The sequence below is a fragment of the Scyliorhinus torazame genome, chromosome 14 (genome assembly GCF_047496885.1).
Source record: "Scyliorhinus torazame isolate Kashiwa2021f chromosome 14, sScyTor2.1, whole genome shotgun sequence".
NCBI classification, from domain to species: Eukaryota; Metazoa; Chordata; class Chondrichthyes; order Carcharhiniformes; family Scyliorhinidae; genus Scyliorhinus; species Scyliorhinus torazame.
The window spans coordinates 105,764,611-105,772,712 of NC_092720.1; positions in this window are offsets into that span (position 1 = coordinate 105,764,611).

Below are 8,102 nucleotides of genomic sequence, written 5' to 3' on the forward strand. Positions count from 1 at the left end.
TCAATAACTTACACATCAATAACCTGAATCACAATAGGCAATTCTGGCAAGTTAGCCTTGTAACACCAGTCATAAAATTATTTAATTCTGAAGTAGATTGATACTAATTAACACTAGTCTAAGCCATGAGCTCGCAACAGCAGTGATGTCAAGTAGGATAGATAGCCAACAATTTTAAAGTATTCACGCACAGCAAACCAGGAAGTTAAAAGTACTTCTTTTTCTTGTTTTATAAATTTAGAGTATCCAATTCTTTCTTTTCCATTTAAAGGCAATTTAGCATGGTCAATTCACCTACCCTGCACATCTTTTTTGGGTTGTGGCGTGAGACCCACAAAAGTACTTCTCTTTGACTTCAAACTTTGTCTCATAAAAAGTTAAAGATTGTGATTAAATTAATATAGAACGAATATCAATATTTTTTTTAACTCTTAAGAAATTGAAAACAAGTTCTTTTTAAATATGTGCTTTTATAATGGAGAAATTGAACATTCCACAAATATAAAATTAACTTTTCAAGGCTGGTCAGGATGTTTATTCCTCGGGAGTAATTAAGTACACCTTTCAAAATCCAGTTCCACTTGTTCAACAGGATGTGGGATTTTTCAATGCTTTTTAAATTAAGAATAAAATTTTATGTGAGTTTTTATCTAGTACATTGCTTTCCATTTATTGCTGTCTGGAGTGCCTCAATAGTGCACCATCTGGAAAAGAATAAAATCACAGAGTAAATTTTGGATTGGCAGAAAGGACCATATCACTCAGTTACAACTTTGTTCACTGTTTTCCCAACTCTATCACTCATTGCCCAGTTATTTCGTTCAATAGCCAACTCACTCACTCAATGAGCAGCTCCCTCACTTCATAACTGAACTCACTGTTCAACTCCATAAGTCAGTCCCAAACTCTGAAGGCCAACAAGCCCCTGTAGCCTGTTGGCAGCTACTCCAGATCTCATCCTATCTCAATTTGCATTCGACCACAGTGAGAATGGCGGGCCCATGCCACATGGGATGATCCTGGTGGGCTCCCTGGGTGTTGGGGGTGTACCCTGAAGGTTGGCGTCATGGTCCTGCTAATCATGGCCGCAGATGGTAACATTGTTCAAGTACGGGTAAGTAGCCCGCAAACCATACTGGTCCACCATTCGGTCCATCGTTCTCTGAAAGACCGAGACCCCGTTAGTGACGCCGAAGGGGACCCTGAGGAAGTGGAAGAGTCGGCCGGCTGCTTTGAAGGCACTGTAGTGGCGCTCTTCCGGGTGGATCGGGAGTTGGTGGTACGCCTACTTCAGATCGCCGTTGAGAACACACGGTACTGTGCGATCTGGTTGACCATCTTCGCTATGCGGGGGAGGGGGTACGCATCCAGTTGCGTGAACCGGTTAATGGTCTGGCTGTAGTCCACAACCATCCGGTTCTTGCGCTCTCCAGGGGCTGTTGCTGGCCTCGATGATCCCTTCACTCAACAGTCGCTGGACCTCCGACTTGAGAAAAGTCATGTCAAGGGAAGTGTACTGCCTGCTCCTGGTGGTGATGGGCTTCCAGTCGGGAGTGAGGTTTGGAAAGAGTGAAGGGGGGAGACCTTGAGGGTCGCGAGGCTGCATACCGTGAGGGGGGGCAAGGGTCCGCTGAACTGTAGGGTCAGGCTTTGGTGACTACATTGGAAGTCTAATCCGAGCAGTAGGGGGGGGCGTACAGCTTAAAACGAGCATACACTGCGCCCTGCATCGCGAGATTGCCGATACTGTACCCCCGGATCTGGACTGAATGGGAACCGGAGGCAAGGGAGATTGTTTGTGATGCGGGGTCGGTATGGAGGGAGCAGCGCCTTACCGTGTTGGGGTGGATGAAGTGCTCCGTGCTCCCGAAGTCGAAAAGACAGTGGGTCTTGTGCCCGTTGAACTGGACGACCATCATTGAGTTTTTCAGGTGCTTTGGCTGCGACTGGTCGAGGGTGACTGCGCCTAGCTGCGGGTAGCCTGTGTGGTCGGCGGTATCACAAGATGGTGGCCCCCATGAGTCGCACGTGTTGGGCTGGGGCGAAGATGGCGACCAAGATGGCCGCCCCCATCGGTCGCATGTGTTGGTCGGTGCCGGAGCCGGCAGCCAAGATGGCGGCCCCCACGAGTCGCACGTGTCGGCCGGTGTTGGACCCGGCTGCCAAGGTGGCGGCCCCCACGAGCCGCACGAGGCTGCCGACGCGTCTGGGAAGGATGCCTGTCTGTTTTGGGGGCAGGAGGGGGGAGGGGGTGGGGGGCAGGAGAGAGGGAGGGGAGGGGGCAGGAGGGGGAGGGGGTGGGGGCAGGAGATGGGGAGGGGGTGGGGGAGGCAGGAGGGGGATGGGGTGGGGGCAGGAAGGGCGGAGGGTGTGGGGGGAAGGGGGGAGGAGTTGAGGGCAGGAGAGGGGGTTGTGGGGGGCAGGAGGGGGGAGGGGGTGAGGGGGTGCAGGAGGATGTGCGCTGGCTCGGATGCTGGGGGTTTCACTTTCTTATTCACTTTTGTCTCCGATGTGCAGTTGGTATTTTCATTGTATCATTGTCTGTCTTGTGTTTTCTCTGTTTGCTCTTTGTCTTTTTGAACAATGGAACTATTGTTGGGCTGAACTGTGCCCCCCCTTTGGAGGGATGGGATGTTCTCTCTCTTCCATTGTGCTCCGTGTCGGAAAGGTCTTTTCCGGTGGACTGTGCTGCTCGTTCTCCCACACACACACACTCTTACCCGCATGCAGGCGTTCACTCACACATTCTCTCTCACACACACACACACACACTCTCACTGGTGTACACACACTGACTTTCATACACAGGCATTAGTCGCCTTTCCACTGATGCGGGTCTGCTGCTGGGGCCGGGGGGTGGTGAGCGTGCGCTTGCTCGGATGCTGGAGGTTCCATTTTCTCACTGTTCTGTATTTTGCTGTGTCTTTTTGTATGATGGAACTGTTATTAAACTAAAATATACCCGAGTGGATTTCCTTGCATAGACTTGCCATGTCGCATGCGAGTGATACTGCCCAGCATCCCAATCAGGCTGTGAGGCCTGGACACTTCGTCTGAATTCCAGCGACATCAACACCACAGAGGCAGCAGCCAACAATCAAACACCCAAGAACTAGGCCTCAGCACTGGGGACATCCCCGCGACCAGAGGGTGTATGTGTGAACCAGGGAGGGAACCAGCGCCTGGGCCAGGTAACATTTCCAGTGGGTGTGTGGGGTACAGTGCCCAGGGTCCCTTGCTGAAGTCAGGGGTGCGTGTGCAAGGTGTGTTGGATGGCACCCTGAGGGGTGGCAGGGGTGTGAGGGTGGGGAAGGCCTGGGGGACCTCTCGGTACCGGGGTAGAAGCCATAGCTGATTGTCAGTCTCTCATCCTCTCCAATTCCTGACAGATATCACATGATGGAGGATATCGTTGACTCTGCATAAACTGACCTTTCGGTGACTTTGGCAGGCCAGGCGCTGGAGAAGGCAGCATTGACAGAGGCTCAAGGTGCTGACCATGTGCAGGGCACTGCCCCACACCCTGAGGACCCGCATGCTGATCAGGCCAGGGAGGGACCCAGACGGGGAGGTTGGTGACGGCCCAAGATGGACAGGCATTGCTCGTCTTTTGAACCAATGGCAGACAGCATGTGTCGCAGGACGCCTCCACGGTGCGCCACCTGTGCCATGTCCTTGTAGGCTTGGCACCACATGGAGGAGGAGGATACCCACTCCCGGTAGCCGTCAAGATCACCCCAGCCCTCGAGGGCTCGAACTGGGACTTGTGTGGTATTTACCAACCAACAGCCCACAAGAGCATCTGTGAAGTCATTGATGCCCCATATACCCGGGCAACTGACTCCATCGAGTTTGACCTGGATCAGGCACATCATGATGCCCCAGCAGCAGCATTCTCTGTCATCGTTGGGATGCCTCAGGTCAAGGGAGTAATAGATGACACGCATGTCGCCTTGTGCGCACCGGGCTGTCCGGGAGCACCCTTCATCAACAGGAAGGACTTCCACTCCCTAAGTGTCCAACTTGTATGCAATCACCACCTGAAGATCATGCACGTGTGTGCACATTTCCCTGGGAGTGTGCACGACAGCTACAGCCTGGTGCAGTCGCAGATACTCGGTGTCTTCAAGGAACACCCCAGGATGACCAGCTGTTCTTGGGGAACACGGGGTACTCGCTTAGGTCCTAGATCAGATGCCAGTACGGAGCCCGGAGACCGATGCGGACACCCGCTAAACTGAGGCCCATGTGGCCACCCGGGCTGTCATTGAGCGGCGCCTCGACCACTCTGGTGATGCACTGCAGTACACCCCCCGGAGGGTCACCCACTTTGTGGTGGTCTGTTGTGCCCTCCACAAACTGGCACAGAAGCTGGGCGATATGCTGGACTGGGCTAGTTCTCTAGAATGTGTTAAAAAACCATCTGGAGAGCAGCACAGTGGCGCAGTGGATTAGCCCTGCTGTCTCACGACGCCGAGGTCCCAGGTTCGATTCCAACTCTGGGTCACTGTCCGTGTGGAGTTTGCACATTCTCCCCGTGTTTGCGTGGGTTTCGCCCCCACAACCCAAAGATGTGCAGGCTAGGTGGATTGGCCACGCTAAATTGCCCCTTAATTGGAAAAAAAAATGAATTGGGTATTCTAATTTTTTTTTTGAAATAAGAAAAAAAACATCTGGAGATCTTCGAATCTGCATAGATCCAAATTATCTGAACAGAAATATTCGTAGGGAACATTATCCTATCCCTATGCGTGAAGAGATCACATGCGAAATGGCGAATGCTCGCATTTTCTTTTTAAAAATAAATTTAGTGTACCCAATTAATTTTTTTCCAATTACGGGCAATTTAGTGTGGCTAATCCCTCTAACCTGCACATCTTTGGGCTGTGGGGACAAAACCTGCGCAAACACGGGGATAATGTGCAAATTCCACACGGACAGTGACCCAGAGCCGGGATAGAACCTGGGGCCTCGATACCATGAGGCAGCAAGGCTAACCCACTGCGCCACCGTGCTGAATATCCGACGCTTCGCAACGATTCTGACAGATGCAACTTGATGATTCAAGAAGATTGCTGTGCACATTCAATACGCCATTTGGACACTTCTGCTTTAACCGCATGCCTTTTGGGATCATCTCCGCTTCAGCGATTTTCCATAGGATAATGGAGTAGATGACTGAGGGTATCGATGGTGTAAGAGCTTAGGCCGATGACATAATTATATGGTCCACAACAAAAGAAGGCACATTTTCGTTTGAAAAAAGTCTTTCAAAGAATCCATCAGTACGGATTGAAGCTAAACTACTCAAAGTGCACATTTGCACAAACATCTTTAAATTTCTTGGGAGATACAATATCATTTCAAGGTATCAGACCAGATAATGTGAAAATTTCTGCAATCCAGAACGTGAAAAAGCCACATGATAAAAAGGCTGTGTTAAGGTTTCTGGACTTTGTAAACTTCTCAGGAAAGTTTATCTCAAACATGTCAATGAGGAAGTCAGCTCTACGCAATTTGATAAAGAAGACCACTGATTTTGAATGGACACAACATCACCAAGATGAATAGATGGATCTCAAACATCAACTGATGACAGCACCAATTCTTACCTTTTTTGACCCAACTAGAACTACCAAAATCTCCACCGACGCCAGTCAAGACGGGATAGGCGCAATTCTTCTACAACAAAACGTTCAATCGGATTGGGTTCCAGTTGCATATGCTTCCAGGGTTATGACTGCAACAGAGTGCAGATATGCACAGATAGAAAAGGAATGTCTTGGATAACTTACGGGAATACTGAAATTCCACGACTATGTATATGGGCTTCCTACATTTATAGTGGAAATGGATCACAGACCTTTAGTTTACATGATAGATAAGAATTTGAATGACACATCTCCTTGCCGACAATGCATAATAATGAAGGTATGGAGGTATGATTTCACCTTAGTATACACTCCAGGAAAAGAGTCGTCATTGCTGATACGTTATCAAGATCAATTGACACTGAAAGTTCATCACCAGAGTACATTAGCAACATCGAAGCTCAAACGCACTTATGCACGGAGAATCTTCCAGCATCTGATGAGAAGCTACAACAGATTTGTCAAAAAACGAAGAAAGATGCAACTTTGCTAAGAGTGAGGCACCATCTCCAGCATGGTTGGCCAAAGGGACGATCTCCATAATATCAGAACATTCAGACTGAGTTAACAGTAGTCGATGGATGATTGTTACGCAATGACCAAATTGTAATTCCACTGAGTCTACGATCAGAGATGCTACACAAGTTTCATGAGGGACATCTTGGAATCGAGAAATGTAAGAGGAGAGCACGACAGGCAGTTTACTGGCCTGGCATCATCAAAGAAATAACTGACATAATCATGACATGTGACATTTGTCAGAAACATCAACCGGCACAGTGTAAAGAGACACTTCAGCAACATGAGTTAACAACGTCACCGTGGACAAAAGTAGGCATCGATTTGTTTCATGCTATGGGTCGTGACTATGTCCTCATCATGGACTACTACTCAAATTTTACTGAGGGTCTGAAACTTCCAGATCTTACGTCTTCATCTGTAATAAAGGCTTGTAAGCAAACATTTTCGAGAGATGGGATTCCATCACGGTAATGTCCGATAATGGTCCCTGCTTCGCGAGTTGGGAATGGACAGAGTTTTCCAAAAACTACAACTTTCGCCATGTGACATTTAGTCCACACTACCCACAATCTAATGGGAAAGTTGAGAAAGGTGTGTCCATCGTCAAGCAACTCATTAGCAAGGCAAATGATTCACAATCCAACATTCACTTGGCCTTGTTATCGTACCGAGCAACTCCATTAAGATCAGGACTATCACCAGCTCATGTGATTTTGAACAGACGTCAGAGCAACGTTGTCTGCAAATCAACTCAAGGATCCTGGTCATTTGTATATTCTCAATAAAATCAAAGAGCAACAAGCTAAACAAAGGGAATACTATGATCAGCATGCAATTCAGCTTAAACCACTGATGAAAGATGACACCGTCAGACTGAAAAATCCAGAAGGAGGATGGTCTGCTCCAGCCACAGCATTCAGGCAAGTAGCACCGCGGTCCTACATCGTAAAGTCTGCAGAGGGAGTGCTTTTTAGACGTAATGGGCGAGACCTACAGAAGATCCAACTTCAGACACCAGTTTTTCCTACGTTGAATCTGCATGAATCACTTATTAGTCAGAACTTAATTCACAACAAGATGACAGACGACGCGCACAAAGACACCAAAACATCCACAACACCACTTCAGTTCAGAAGATCCAATAGAAGAAGGAGGAAAACCAACTGACTAAATGTATAAAGATTGGACTCTTTAATAAAATATTAATTGGCTTTGTATAATTATCAATATCGTTACAACTTGTACAGATATTCACATCATCGTTTCTTATTGTACAATTTTCTTTAAACAGGTCAGAAAATATGTAAAAGCAAAAGGGGAGATGCAGTGATCTGCATATCTGTATGTATACAAGGGGTTAATGTATAGACATAACAGCTAAGTGATCACTAGATGCAGCATTAGAAAGTGGTATAAAAGACAGACTCCAGCTGAGTTCCCGCCTCTTCGTGTGCATAGTGACTAGTGACCAGAGGTAGAGAAAGATTTCTCAGAGTGCAGGTGTAGTTAATCATAGTTTATTCTTATTCAATCTTGTTTATTTAATATCTACTATAAGTATTGGAGAGAGAACAAACTCACAGTTTATTTGTTTAAGTTACTCAATAAATGATTTGCTTTAATTGGAAGACTACGAGTGTTAATCAACATCGAGTTTAAGAGTGTTGCTATATTTATTTGGTTATAAATATGGCAGTTAATATGGTCGCCTTTCTTAATCCTAATTATGTGTACTTTCAGAGTCGCCAGGTATCTCTCGATACCGCCACAAGGTTCAACCCGAATACCGATCAAAGAGCCAATACACCAATTAGTTAGTTCAAAGTCAATACTATTTATTTACACACACAGTAATATCTACCCATGCACACAGCACTACAAACTAAACTATCTCTAACGCTAACGCCTATACTTAACTTCGGGTGCCCA